At 51.5% G+C, this 13,634-nt stretch overlaps 1 long non-coding RNA gene across 1 annotated transcript; it reads left to right on the top strand.

The window, feature by feature from the left end:
• The first annotated feature begins 2,817 nt into the window (after positions 1-2,817).
• LOC113994431 lies at positions 2,818-3,681 on the top strand. The gene is made up of 3 exons (XR_005563317.1): positions 2,818-2,899; positions 2,968-3,060; positions 3,554-3,681. It is a non-coding gene; the product is annotated as an uncharacterized LOC113994431 (long non-coding RNA).
• Positions 3,682-13,634: the final 9,953 nt, after the last annotated feature.

Raw genomic sequence — 13,634 nt, 5'->3', positions numbered from 1 at the left:
ATGGGCAGGGACACCTTCCACTAGACCAGGTTGCTCCAAGCCCCATCCAACATGTCCTTGAGCACTTCCAGGGATGGGAAGCTTCCCTGGGCAACCTGTGCTGGGGTTTCACCACCCTCCCAGTGAAAAATAATAATAAAGATCATTGAGTCCATCTCCCTGCTTTTTGCAGGACTGCTACAAATGTGTATTGCTTGACTTGAACGTTGGGTTATCTCTCCCTCTGCAGCGTGGCAGTGCCCCAGGATATCTCAGGCAGATCCCAGAATATAAGGCAGCAATATCTCCATCTGACCCAGGCAGGCAGCTGCTGGTTTGACTCGGAGCAGCACAGCAGTGGGATGTGCTGTGCCTGCCAAAGCAGATACTGTAGGTCCTTTATTTCCTAATTGTCACTTTTTCTATGACTGCCTCAAACAGAACCAAGGAGCACGGAAAGAACAGTGCTTCCCCTGTCAGGGATGGAGTGGAAAAGACAGAAAAAAAGGCAGAAGGAAGAATGTGGTGAAAGGCACCACAACATCCAGGGGCCTGACTCTGATTTGCTTGAAGCAGTGTAAACAAGCAGGCTACAAAACCTAAGAGCTCTGACTGACACTGGTACCAGAAAAACAAGGAAAACTTGTTTTAGACCAATTACACTGGAGAATATATGTGAGATTTTCAAGACACTGAAAAACATCATCATCAAACAGCAGTAATTTGAGTTTTAGGGCCAGATCTAAATGCCAGGGCTGCAAGAACCAGAAATTTAACCTGATATAAAGTGACTGTTTTATTGTTTCTAACGATTTTGCATTGTTTGAAAGATTTTCTACCATAAGATCTCTCAGCTGCTCTTCTCAGCTCCCTGCTGGGGTACCCTGCAGCTCATCCAGGCTCATCTCCCCCAAGCCCTCCACCCATCTTTCTGCTCCCTGTACTCCAAATCTCTAGACAACTCTGTCGTTCTATGCAAACTGGGTGGGGTTTGCCCTTTTCTGCTGGATATTCACCCGACCTTTCCTGACCTACTGCCATATTTCCTCACTCCTTGTAACCACCAGCCATGATAAAGTTCTCCTCTCATATTCAGGGCAGGACTGCTGCTCCCTTCCTATGAAACTCCCTGGAAGAGCATCCCACACACTTGGACTCCTGAGCGACTCAACTCACCTACACAAAGAAAAATGAGGTAGAGCTGGTAAGTCTGAGTGAGGGGCCCAGGTCAGCCCCTGTGGAGAAATAGAACAGTGGAGAAACAGGAAAGAACTCACAGGGAGATCTTGTTCCTTGATGTTCTCCAAGTTCCCACTGGGAGCAGGCAGAGCTATCTGGCTTGCATGGGTTCAGCTGTCTGTCCCTCTTGGTCACCTCTCCACTGGTCTCTGGTGAGACTAGAAACAAGAGGCTGCTGCTCCACCTCTACCCATGTCCTCCAGGGTAGACCTAGAGACTTGGGGGAATATAAAGCCATGATCTGTGTGAAGGCCAAGGGCACTGGGAGTCATGCTGGCACCAGTGGGATGCCCTGTCCCTGCCACAGAGAGGTCTCTGGAGCCTGATGTTAGGCTAGATGTATTGTTCCAGAGGATAGCCAGGGATTCCCTGGAACACCACTTTATTCAGGGCCATCTGGTATCTCACAGTCCATGACCAAGAGGATTGTCATGCCTCATGATTCATCCTTCCTGGTTCCCATGGAGCAGGGAGAGAGCCACAGAAGCCCTTGGTGGTTTTGGTTCTCCTCAGCTATGGTTCATTGCTCTGGCCCATCTTGCTCTTACATACTTCAGGGAAGAACAGAAGTGATTCCAGTACAGCAGCAACAATCAATATAATGGTTTGTGTTCATTTACAGTAACCAAGCACCCCCTTCAGCTGTCCTACACTTCCCAGGAGAGTAGATACCTGGGGGAGGAGAAGGCACACCTGGGAAATGATCAGTGGTGCTACCACTCCAAAAAGGGGTGTAGGAAGTTTCAGGCTGCAATAACACGGTGATTTCATCCACTTCAGCAGGCCCTTTGCCAGGTGTATCCTGTCCAGCCTGTACTGAACTGACTGGGGATGAGGAGAGGCAGTGGCAGCCAACACCAAAGGGCCAAGACCAGCCTCGTGTCAGTGCTCAGTAGCTGATTCATGTTTTGGTCTTCTGCCCCACCCAGTCTAGAGCGAGTTCAGCACAACCCTTTGAGCTTCACTTTCCTGCTCTCAACACTCTCCCTCCTTCAGAGATCTTCCCACATTCATGGCCCAACCCATCCACCACCAGTTCTCTCTTCTCCTGGACTGGACACCATGCAGGACAGGAGCCAGGAGCTTGCTGGCTTTGATTCATCATCCTCTAGAAAAAAAGCTGGCTGATCCTGCTGGCCATGCTTCCTCTTGCACCATCTGCTGTTCCTGACAGCCAGCCCCAGCACAAAGGCTTGGTGTTCATCTGCACCACCCTGTCTTGAGGGGAAAGGCCACTTCTGGGGGTCACTGTTCCTACATGGCACTGCTGGAGGTGGAATCTGGGAAGTGGAGCTGTGGAAATGGTGCTGTGTTATGCCCTGGCAATGCAGTGACATCCTGCCTCATTGTTTTTAATGAGGTTTTTGCTAAGGTAGTGACCCTGGAACATCAGCATATCCTCAAAGCAGTGCCTTCCACAAACCTCTCCACCAGGCACGAGCACTCCCGTGTCCTGGTGTGCCTGGGAATGTGGCTGTGCTGGCTGGTGGGATGGACAGGCTGCCAGTCACCATGGATACTGCAATGTGTGCTCTGGATTTGTCAAAGAAACCATGGCCATGGGATCATGGGAACACATTTATATCCCACCAGCTTTGTCCCATCAGGCAACGCTCAAGTTTGGTGTGTGTTAACAATCAAAACCTGATGGCTTCCCACGGGTCCCAGGCTCCTGAATGATGTAAGCATTTGTTGTCCCTGTCCTTAAATAACTACAGAGCAGAGCCAAATGGGTTTTCTCTCCAACAGATGGGCTGCTGACAGGTGCTGCTGGAGGCTGAGAGATGGAAAATCAAGGATGCCCTGACATGGTCTGTCACTAGCTTGAAGAGAAGAAAGCAGGTGAGACTTGGTTTCCTTATTCTGGCACATTATTTAGATGCTCTAGAAGTATAATAACACAATATTATTGTGTTAGGAAAATATTATTACCTTGTCTCAAAGGCAGGAGAGTGGGATGTGTCTTAAAGATGGAAGACTGGGGTATGTCCTTTGGGACAAGGATGAACTGGTTCCATAACACAGGTCCCAGAAGAAGCAGGATTGTGTCAGAATGGTAAAATAACAGAAAACAAAAGCTTTTCTTTCTCCCTAAATAAATAATTTCTGTGCTTCCTTTGTGGTTCTGTTCTAAAGACTTGCTGAATTCAAGGAGGATGTGGTCACACTCGTTGGAAACTCCAGATGCTACAATATAGAAACACAAATCTGCATTAAACTCACATTTTTTATGAGTTAAATGTCATGTGTTTTTCACAGGCTGCTGTGGTTTTCATGTCCCTTAGAGAGCATTTGCCCAGTACCTCTGATATCTCCTCCTTGATTTCTTTGACAGGATCCAGTCTTTTGTTATTTACTGATGTCACTGCAACCTGGGAGAGAAATCAACACGGTCATGAATTATGGCCCATGCTGGTAGGACATTTCATTCTGTTTGATTTAGTGGGAAAAAATCTCAGATAACTAAAGATGAGTTCAAGCTATGACACTTTTCTTCTTGCTTCTGAGTTGCCCTGAGTGGTGAGGAGTGTCTGGGTTGAGTACTTTCACATGGGTCATTGGGAAGGTGAGACCCTTCAGCAAATGTGGGTCTGTGTGTAGGGCTCAGTTTTGAAGAAGCCTGATATTACAGCAGTGCAGCTCTATCTCCACTCAGGAAACTCACCAGACTTTGAAAAAAAAAACAACCCTCAGAATCACTAGGATGAAAGAATCACATGTTGTTGTGTGGGTGTTTTTAAGCTTCAGCCATGGGATCCTCCAGCTCTTCCTTCACCTGCAGGTCTTTTCCATCCCACCTAACACCTTCTGCTGCTGAGCACCTGAGGGATAAGGAAAGCAGCATCCTGGCCTGTGGGCGTGTGTTTCTGAGATGGGAGAGGCATGAGGGCACAGACTGGCAGGACATAACATGTACCTTCTCCGCAGAGGTTACCAGCAGCATCCTCACTCATTTTGTGTGAAGAAAAGGAACTCCAACATTACACAAAAAAAAAAAAAAAAAAAAAAAGGAGGGTGGGTGGGAGGAGGACAGAATCTTGCTTTCTCCTTGAACAACAAAACTCCTGAACTCTTGACTCCAGGCAAAAGGAAACTGAAGTCACTGAATTTTGAAGTCACTCTGGAAGATGATGTGCAGTGCTGTGGTCCCACAGTGAGGGGAGGGTGTCCCTAAGCACAGAGCCACACCAGGGCACAGCTAGGGCAATTCCCTGGGCTTTTCCATATGAAGGCTCATTTTGTTATAAATAACCACCATTTTAATAATAAATTACTGCCCTCTGGAAGTCCCACAGTAATGCCATTGTCATCTGTGGGCACTGGAGAATGGGGAGGAGAAGAGGATGGGATGTGTTGGTTATTTGATGGACTCTTTCACAAGGGCCACATTTAGGTCTATCCATGTGCACAAAGTACCACAATTTGGGAAGTCTGGGTGATCTTTGGCAAGGCCCTATTCATACACCCAAACTTCAGCACCACACGTGTTCCTTTAGTCAAGACATAGGTGAATGCACTCTTGCCTCCCCAACAGCTCTTACTGTTGGTTATAAATCTGAGAAAATTAGGCCAATATGTGGACGTTGGGTCTGGAGGATGCCTCAGCTTGGGACTTGGAGGTTTAGCTCATGATTTTTAACTCCTTGACATCACAGGGGCAAACATTTGCTTTGCAGAGTTTCTTTGCTAAATCAGGTTGGGTCCATCTAGGGAGCAATGGGTGTGTATCACCTCAGGAGAGCCCCTGTGGGAAGCAAGACAGTGAAGGTGGGCACTCATCCAGCTGTTGTAAAGGAACTGATTTTTGGTTGACAGGATAAAGGGCTTTCTTCTTGACGGGTGGGACAAGGAAGGCACCAGAAGCTAAAAATACAGAAGGAACAAAGTGAAAAATTAAGGAAAAAATGCAGCGTCTGGCAAAATATTTTCTCTTTATATCCTTCCATGGGGTGATGGTTATTCATCACCTGAATTGCCCTGGTGGTTGTGACTCCTCTCAGGATGTAAATCACGGAGTCACAGGATGGTTTGGGCTGGAAGGGACCATAAAGATCATCCAGTTCCAACTCCCTCATATATGAGAAGCACAGCTGTACTGCACATGTGATGGCCTGGAAAGACAACTCAGTCCCTGGGGAAATGCCCAGTGACTTATAGGAAAGCCACTCGTGGTGGAGAGGAGCGCTTTGGATCCCAGCTTCATGTTTTACAGGCAGTCATAAAAAAATCAAACAGTCATTTAGCAGATGTAGTAAGGGTTTTTTAAGCCAGAATTCTAACATGTCATGGCCAGTACTAATCTCTGCTCTCACGGTCAGAGGTCCCCTCTGATGCAGGGGGGGACTCTCCTATCCTGTGCTCGTGCAGTGTGACCTGGAAATCCCTGTGGTCTTGGAATTCCCCTGGCTCCAGGCCCATGCATGGGGGTGAAAGCACTGATTGCTGTTCAACATCCTGTCCCACCAGAGAGTGGATGGAAAAATATTGATTTCCTTTCAGAGGAGGCAGATTCACAGATGCACTTATTGTGGGCTTGTCCCTCCTCGGAGGCAAAGGGGATGCAAAGATAAACCCCCTCCTATCCCATTTTCAAGTCTCCAGCCATGGAACAGGAAGATAACACTGAAAAAAGGCTGCATAACATGCAAGATCTTGTCTTCTCGCCAAACCACAGTACAGACCCCTGTCTTCTGTGCTGGTCAGCAAATATTAAATGAGGTCCTGTCTCCACCAAGCTGGACTACCTTCATCCTGGCAGCCCTTAGGTGCCATCTCTTGCTTCTACAAAATACTCCAGGGATGTTTCCAAGCCAAGGTGCCCTTTCAGAATGAGCTTCAAGGCCGGGAAGAAGCTACTTGGGATCACATGTAGAGGAAAAATAAAACATAACTAAGGAGGCATGAGGTGTTCAGCCTGGTGACAGCAGTAATTGGCTCAGATTGGTCTGGCTCATGAATGTGCACTGGTGCTGTTGGAAGTGGGACATATGAGTGTCACCAGCACCGAGGTGCCACCATGGTCTGCATAAGGGAGATGTGGCTGCCCTATTGAGAGAGGTTATTAATCTTTCCCATGACCTTGCCCTGAGTGCCAGAGCAGCAAAACACTTGTTCTGCAGTGCTCAGAGGGGAAGTCCAAAGAAATGGCTTCTCGTAGGACAGGACACACACACCCACTCGAAGGACAGAGACTTCTCTCCAGAGTCTCACAGCCACCTGGGAATTTGGGACCCTTGAGTTTGAAAGCCCCCCCTCCCCCCATGGCACACACCTGGAGGAGCACTTCACCTTCTCTGTCTGAAGCAATTTGTCTTAACTAAAGCATTTCAATTAAAAGTCAAGACTGAATCACTGCAAAGTGCTGGTGACAGGAGTCATTAAACCGGAATACAAGTTTTAAATAATTATTAATATGCTCTGCAAGACATCATAAAAGGCCCTTAATCAATATGCAGTTCAATTCCATGCATTAGGGTTTTAGGAATTTAAATTCACAGCAGTGGAACGGTTGGGAAATCGTCATGAATTTCCATCAGAGCTCTTGCACAACCAAACCTGGGAGATCATCATCAGGATCCAAGCTGTTGGGAGGGTGTGACCAAATGCATCAGACTATTTTGGTGGCCTGTGCCAGAATGAATTGGTGGCTCTTCTCCCTGGAAAATGGGTATTGGGGCACATCATTGACATGGGGGCAAGTTTTTGAGTCCCTGTCAGTGACAGCAGCAGGGATTTTGCTTGGCCATCTCAGTCAGTGTCAAATATTCACAGGCACTACTGGCAATTTAAGCATTACCTGACCATCCCCTGGGGAGAGAGCAGAGAGGATGAGAATGGGCTGAGCTGTAGACATGAGCTCTCAGGGCTGCAGGTGCTCATGGTTCGGGAGCCCAGATCTTCCTGTGCAGCATTCACACGCCCTCACAGTACACAAAATAGATTTGATAACTCCCTGCATGGGTACAGGGTTAGTTTTGTGGCTGGTGCACAGCAAAGCAAGATGATGCTCCTGCTTCTTGCTGCTGGCAGTGAGGAGACCCATCATCTCACAGCAGGAGCATGGAGAGGCATGAGCATTCCCAAGGTGAGAAGGGACGAGGGGACCAGAAAGCGCTGTGGGAATGTGGGGGACCGGATGGTTTGAAGCTAATCGTGTGCTTCAGCATTTGGCTGGATCAGGGCCAGAGGTGCAGAAAAGAAATTTCCAGTAAGGAGAAACCTCTAGGAAGAACCAAACCCTAGAGGAAGCTCAGGGTGAGGTTTTGTGCTTCCTATTTCAGTCTAAAAAAAGACCTGTCCCAGGAGGGGGTGAGTTTCAGTAACATCCAGATAGCCCAATACTTTGTATCCAGAATAGGGGTGATGACAGTAAAGCAAGTGGAAGCTCCACGAGCAGATGGACCCTCAGAACACCCTTCCCTGCAGGTGGCATCCAGGGGCAGAGCAGCATCACACTTGGAATGGTTCAAAGGAGGAGGGATACGCCAAAAGGAGCAGAGATGGTTGGTTGTTGCAGCTAATTTTACCCCCAGAGATGAAAACAGGAGCTGGGAATGTATCCCATGGTTATATGCATGCTCTGTGCCATGAGTCTGGATGAGGGCCAGGTATTTGTCCCCTCATTTTTCCCTGGGGCAAACCAGGAGCTGGGGGCTGTGCACTAGGAGCAGGCTGGATGCAGCCACACTGTTTTGAAGGCTAAAAAAATACAGTCCTATAGAGGAAAGCCAGGTTAAGCTATTTATTAGCCTGCCTCAGGCCCTGCTTAGTTTACTGCCAGCCTAAAAATCCCCCAGTGCTGGGAAATCAGCTCTGACCGTGTGTGCACATTGCTGCAGCTCAGCTTGTGTTTTGGGGGGGTGCATCTGCCTGATTTTGTGACGCCGAAGGTTGAAACGAGCTAGGGAAAAGCAGGCACTTTGGAGAGGGAGAGAAAAAAAAAAAGGAAAGAAAACCAGAAAGAAACCAGAAGCGGGAGCGAGAGAGAAGGAAAAGGGGAGATTTTGTCTCGGGGAGGCGTCGGAGCCTCCGAGGACCGTCCCCGCCGTCGCCCCGCATTGCGAAAGAACCTTTAGCTTGGGCTCGGGTGCCCCTCGGTTTTGCAAGGCATCCCGGCACGGAAAGCTTGTCCCAGGCCGCTCCTCCCAAAGCGCAGCGGGGATGCTGTGGAGCCGGGAGGCCCCGCGCCGGGGCCGGGATGCAGCGGGGCCGCGGGGCGAGGAGCGGGCGGCGCGGGGCCGCTGCCATCTAGTGGCACTGGGACACCGTCCCCTGCCAACCCCGGCAGAGAAAACCCCACCAAAACACAACCCAGACCCCTCCGACACTCCTTCCTCCCCACCATCCCTCTTCACGCGGGGGTATTGGGTTCGGGTTTGGGGGTTTCCGAGGGGTTTCTGCCAGCAGGTGCTTGAACATCTGCCAGGAAAATGCACCGAGATGTAAATGAGGTGGAGCGTGAATGTATTTGTGAACTGAGGAGCCGTGTACTCCTGTCCGTGGATCTTTCCCGCTCCCCTTCTTGCACCTTTCTCCCTCCTTACACCCCTGCGGAGGGTTTTTAACTCCTTTCCGTCCTTTAACAGAAATCACTCGTGGCGGGAACAGGGCTCGCCAGTCCTCTCTATGCCTTCTCATCCACTGCAGACTCCCTCTTCCCTCCCATTTTGTGGCCTCGCTGCTCCCTCTCCTGCCACTGGCGCCCATGGGGACCCAGAGAGAGAGAGCAGGAAGGACACACAGCGAAGTTTCTTCTCTCCCTTCTTGTATCTGTTTAATACACCCCACCCCCACCCACCCGGATCTTTCAGGGGTGCTGATACCTCTGTTTCTGCACTCAAAAGTTTTCAAGCTGAAGACAGGGGGCTGCCTGAACCCCCTCTTCCTTTGTGTCTTCCTGCAAATTCCCTTATACAATCTCTTACAAATTCCCTTATAAATCTCCCCTGTTGTGCTGGGAGCTCCCCTTTACCGTGGGGGTGACATGTCCCATTTCACCCCCACAGCACAGCCTCATATCCAGGGAAGGAGAATGGAGACAGCTTTTCAAAGGCCACCCCAGAAGAGGATGGAGTAATGTGATCCCTACAATCCCATCTTGCTCCCTGGGGTGCTTTTGAGAAGAGCTGCAGAGCAGAGAACCAAGAAACAGCTCCCCGAGATGCTTATCAAGTGCAAAGAGACACAGAGCTGGAATCAGATTTAAAAGGAGGGGAAAAGCTGAGCTCTGGGCAGTTGTGAGATGTTAACCAGTGGTGATGGTGTGCCCGAGAGCACTGGTGGTTCACCAGCACACAGAGGTGTCAAAAATGGTGCCAGTACAGGGCTCTCCTTGCAAACCTGCACCAGGCACGGGGGCTCTCTGCAGCATCAGATCAACAGCAATCCTCTGTGCTGGAGTGGGTTGGAGCAGTTTGGCAGCACACTGGGGTCCAACAGGATGAGGGAGATGGTACTGGCACATTATGGGTCTGTGTCCCAGTCCAAAGACCCTCCATCAGCAGAGGATGTACAAAGTCCTTGCACACAGCCCCATATTGATGTACAGCTTTTTTTTTTTTTTAGCTCTGATACTAGTCTCTTGATGATTCCCAGAAGTATTTAGCCCTTCCCACTGAAACCGGCTTGGAGATGGGGTCCAGCCAATCCCAGGTGTGACCCGGTTCTGGGGGCCCAGTTTGCTCACAGTCTCTCATTTACCACTGTGGTTTGGTGCAAAATCCTGCCTAATTTTCCTCCCATCCCACACAACCTCACAAGGATCCAGCAGTGTGCCCTGGGTCTGAGGATTCCAAATCACGCTCTCAGTCTTCAGCAGCAACATTGCAAAGGGGCAGTCAGGGTTTCCTTGTGCACTCCCTAACCCACCCACCTCTAACCTTGTTCCAGAAATGTGTCCACCCTGTTTTTTCTTCCATTTTTTTTTCTTTTGTTGCTTTGTTCCTTTATTTAAAAAAGAAACAACACAACTTTGAAAGTTTGAGTTGTCTGTGAAGTCAGATCCTTGTGCAAGCCCAGGCCAGATGCTTTTTAAAGTCCTTTGGGAGAGTAGATGCACCCACAGTTAGTTGGGAATGGGCAGGGAGAAGGTTTTTTTGGCCCTTGTGTTGAGGGTGTCCCATATAAGCTGGTGATGGTACTGGGAAGTGGTCCCAGGCATGTTTTGTTTTCAAGGAGAGACAATGCTGGGGCCAGCAGCATGTGCAAGTCAGAATTTTATGCAGGGAAAAAGGCTCAAGGCACCAGTCTGGCCCCTCTCCATCCTCCTGATGGAGGGCTGCAGGGTGCTGCCCTGGGGACCAATTGTGCTCTGCCTCTGAGGAAATCTTCTAGGAGTGGGGGGAAAAAAAGAGATTTTGGAAAAGAGCTGCTACCTGGTACAGCTCCAGGTACAGCACAGTAGAATGGAGCTGCTCCTGGTCACGGGGGTTTCCCATCTCTGAGAATTCTGCCTGTGTTTCCTCTACTATCCCAGCTGCTTGGGATTCCTCCTTCCTCCACATGAGCCAGTTTCTTCTGAGGCTGATTCCACAATCTTCACATCTTAGCTCCACGACAAGCTAGAAGGGGGCTGCAGAGTCCTTACACTTTTATCAGCACTGGATTAATTAACAAAAAAATAATCAGGAATAGAAAAAAGCCTGGCATTAACCTCGTTCTAGAGCAATTTCCAAGCAGGTACTGCCAGCGAAATAAAAACAGCAATTTGCAGCTAAACAAAAATAACAGTTAAGCATTTGAAACACAAATGCACCATTCAGCAGCAGCAGATAAATATTCAGGCACGTTCATTAGGAGGTTGAGGCTGTCTCTCAAATAAACAGACAGGTACAAAATAGCAGCTGGAATACTCCAATTACGCCAACATCACATCAGTGCCGATGCTCCCGGCTCCAGGAGGTGGGAGGGGGTGAAGGGGAGATGTGGAGGAAGAGGGAAGCAGTGGGGAATGTATTTTTTAAAAATTGGTCTTAAATTTTGTTTTACCTAACCGGTGTTTGGATTCTCCCCCCTTGGAGGGCTTTAACTCCCGGGGTGGGAAGTCCCCCTGTGGCACCGTGCTCCTCACAGCTCCTCTGCCTGACATGGGATTGGCCTGGCTCCCAGGGAAGACCCACCACACGGGGGAAGAGCAGGACTTGGCCTCCTGCCTGCTGCCCTAAAGCCTCCCTAAGGGTCGGGCAGTGGGCGTTGCCCACCCAGCACAGCCCCCAGGCAGCGAGGGAAGACCGCGGATCAGCCGAAAACAAAACACGGCTGAACCCAAAAGCTACAAAGCCTTTGGAGCTCAAAAGCTGCAGCTGATTGAAAAAATAATATCACCCCCCTCAGCCCCCCCCGTGCGTTCCCTCGGCCCCCAGCACGTCCCTGCCCCAGGGCCAGGGGCATGTGCTGGAGACCTGGCTCTGGGACAAGGGGACACCGTGCCCAGGTGGCCTGGGGGAGGTTGGTGGTACATGGGAGGGGTGCTCAGGTGCAATAGGGTGTCCCCCCCCAGGGATAGCTACACTTCTGGGGGTGCTACGTGTCACCTGAAGGAGGGGGGGGACAGGTACCACCCTGCCCCACACACGACTCAGGGGTGTGCAGTGCTCCCCACCACACGCAAACCCATCTGAGGGCTGGGGAGGGTGCTCAGAGGCAGTGGGATGCCCCCATCTCGGGTACAGCTACACTTTGGAGGTGCCATGTGTCCCTTGAGGGGGAGTGGGGGATGGAGCAGGTATCGCCCTGCCCTACACACACCACAGGGGAGCACAATGTGAGCTCTGGTTTGGGGCCAGTGGGGTGCTTTGGGGCCAATGGGGTGCTCAGGGACAGTGGGGTGCCCCTCACCTTGGGGACAGGTACACTTGTAGGGGTGCCATATGTCACCTGCCCCATGCACACCATGGGTAGCACAACTGCAGCTCAGGTGTGGACCGGGGGTGAGGGGGCTGCTCTGAGACAGTGGAGTTCCACCACCCAGGTACAGGTACACTCGTGGGAGTGACATGTGTCACCTGAAAGGGGGGGGAACAGGTACCACTCTTCCCCACACACATATGGGGGCAGAGGAGTGCTCAGGGACAGTGGGGTGCACCCCTTCCAAGGACAGGTACACTTTTGGGGGTGCCATGTGTCACCTGAAGGAGGGGGGAACAGGGCAGTTGTGCCCTGCCCCACACACCCCACAGTGGGGCAACACTGGAGCCCAGGTGTGGACCAGAGGTGGCTACTAAGTGGGGTGTCTCCCTCCCCTTCCTTGGGTACAGCTGTGGGGGTGCCCCGTCACCTAAAGGAGGGGGGAACAGATACCACCCTGCCCCGCGCACATATAGGAGCAAAACACGAGCCCTGGTATGACTGGGGAGGTGCTCAGGGGCAGTGAGGTGTTCCCTCCCTCGGGTACAGTGACACTTGTGGGGGTGCCATGTGTCACCTGGGTGGGAGGGAAACACGTACCAGCCTGCCCCACACACACCACAAGGGTTGCAGTGCTCCCCACCACACATAAACCCTTGTGAGGGCTGGGGGGAGTGCTCAGGGACAGTGTGGTGCCCCTGCTCAGGTACAGTCACACTTTTTGGGTGCCACGTGTGTCCCCTGAGGGGGGGTGTGGTGTGTGTGAATGGAGCAGCTCTCGCCGTTCCCCGCTCTCACCACGAGGGTTGCAGCACTCCCCACGACACACACAAGCACTTGTGCGGGCCGGGGGGGATGCTCAGGGGCAGCGGGCTGCCCCTGGCCAGGTACAGCCACAGTTTTGGGGTGCCATGTGTCCCCCGGGAGGAGAATGGAGCAGGTATCACCCTGCCCCATTCACACCACAGAGAGACACAATGCAAGCCCTGATGTGGGCTGTGGGGAGGTGGGTGCTCAGGGACAGTAGGGTGCACTCTTCCCCTTGGTAGAGCTACATTTGGGGGGGTGCCATGTGTCACCTGGGTGAGAGGGAAAGAGGTACCAGCCTGCCCCACACACACCACAAGTGTTGTAGCGCTCCCCACCACACATCAACCCTTGTGAGGGCTGGGGGGATGCTCAGGGACTGTGTGGTGCTCCTGCCCAGGTACAGCCACACTTTTTGGGGGATGCCGTGTGTCCCCTGGGGGGGTGTATGTGTGGGTGGATGGAGCAGCTCCCGCCGTTCCCCACTCGCACCGCGAGGGTTGCAGCGCTCCCCACCACGCACAGATCCTTGTGTCGGTCAGGGGGAATCTCACAATGGGACAATGGGGTGCTTCCCTCCCCGGTACAGCCACACTTTTTAGGGGGTGCCGTGTGTGTGTGTGGGGGAGGTGGACGTTATCATCCTGCCCCACAAACCCTTGTGTGGGCCATGGGGGCTGCTCGGGGGTACCCCCTCTCCCCCAGGTACAGCCACACTTTTGGGGGGCGTGCCGTGTGTTCCCCGAGGGGGTGGCGGGGTGCGG

Source organism: Pipra filicauda, unplaced genomic scaffold (genome assembly GCF_003945595.2).
Source record: "Pipra filicauda isolate LSUMZ 115617 unplaced genomic scaffold, ASM394559v2 scaffold1_size10287979_pilon, whole genome shotgun sequence".
NCBI lineage: Eukaryota > Metazoa > Chordata > Aves > Passeriformes > Pipridae > Pipra > Pipra filicauda.
This window is presented reverse-complemented; position numbering and strand designations above follow the sequence as displayed.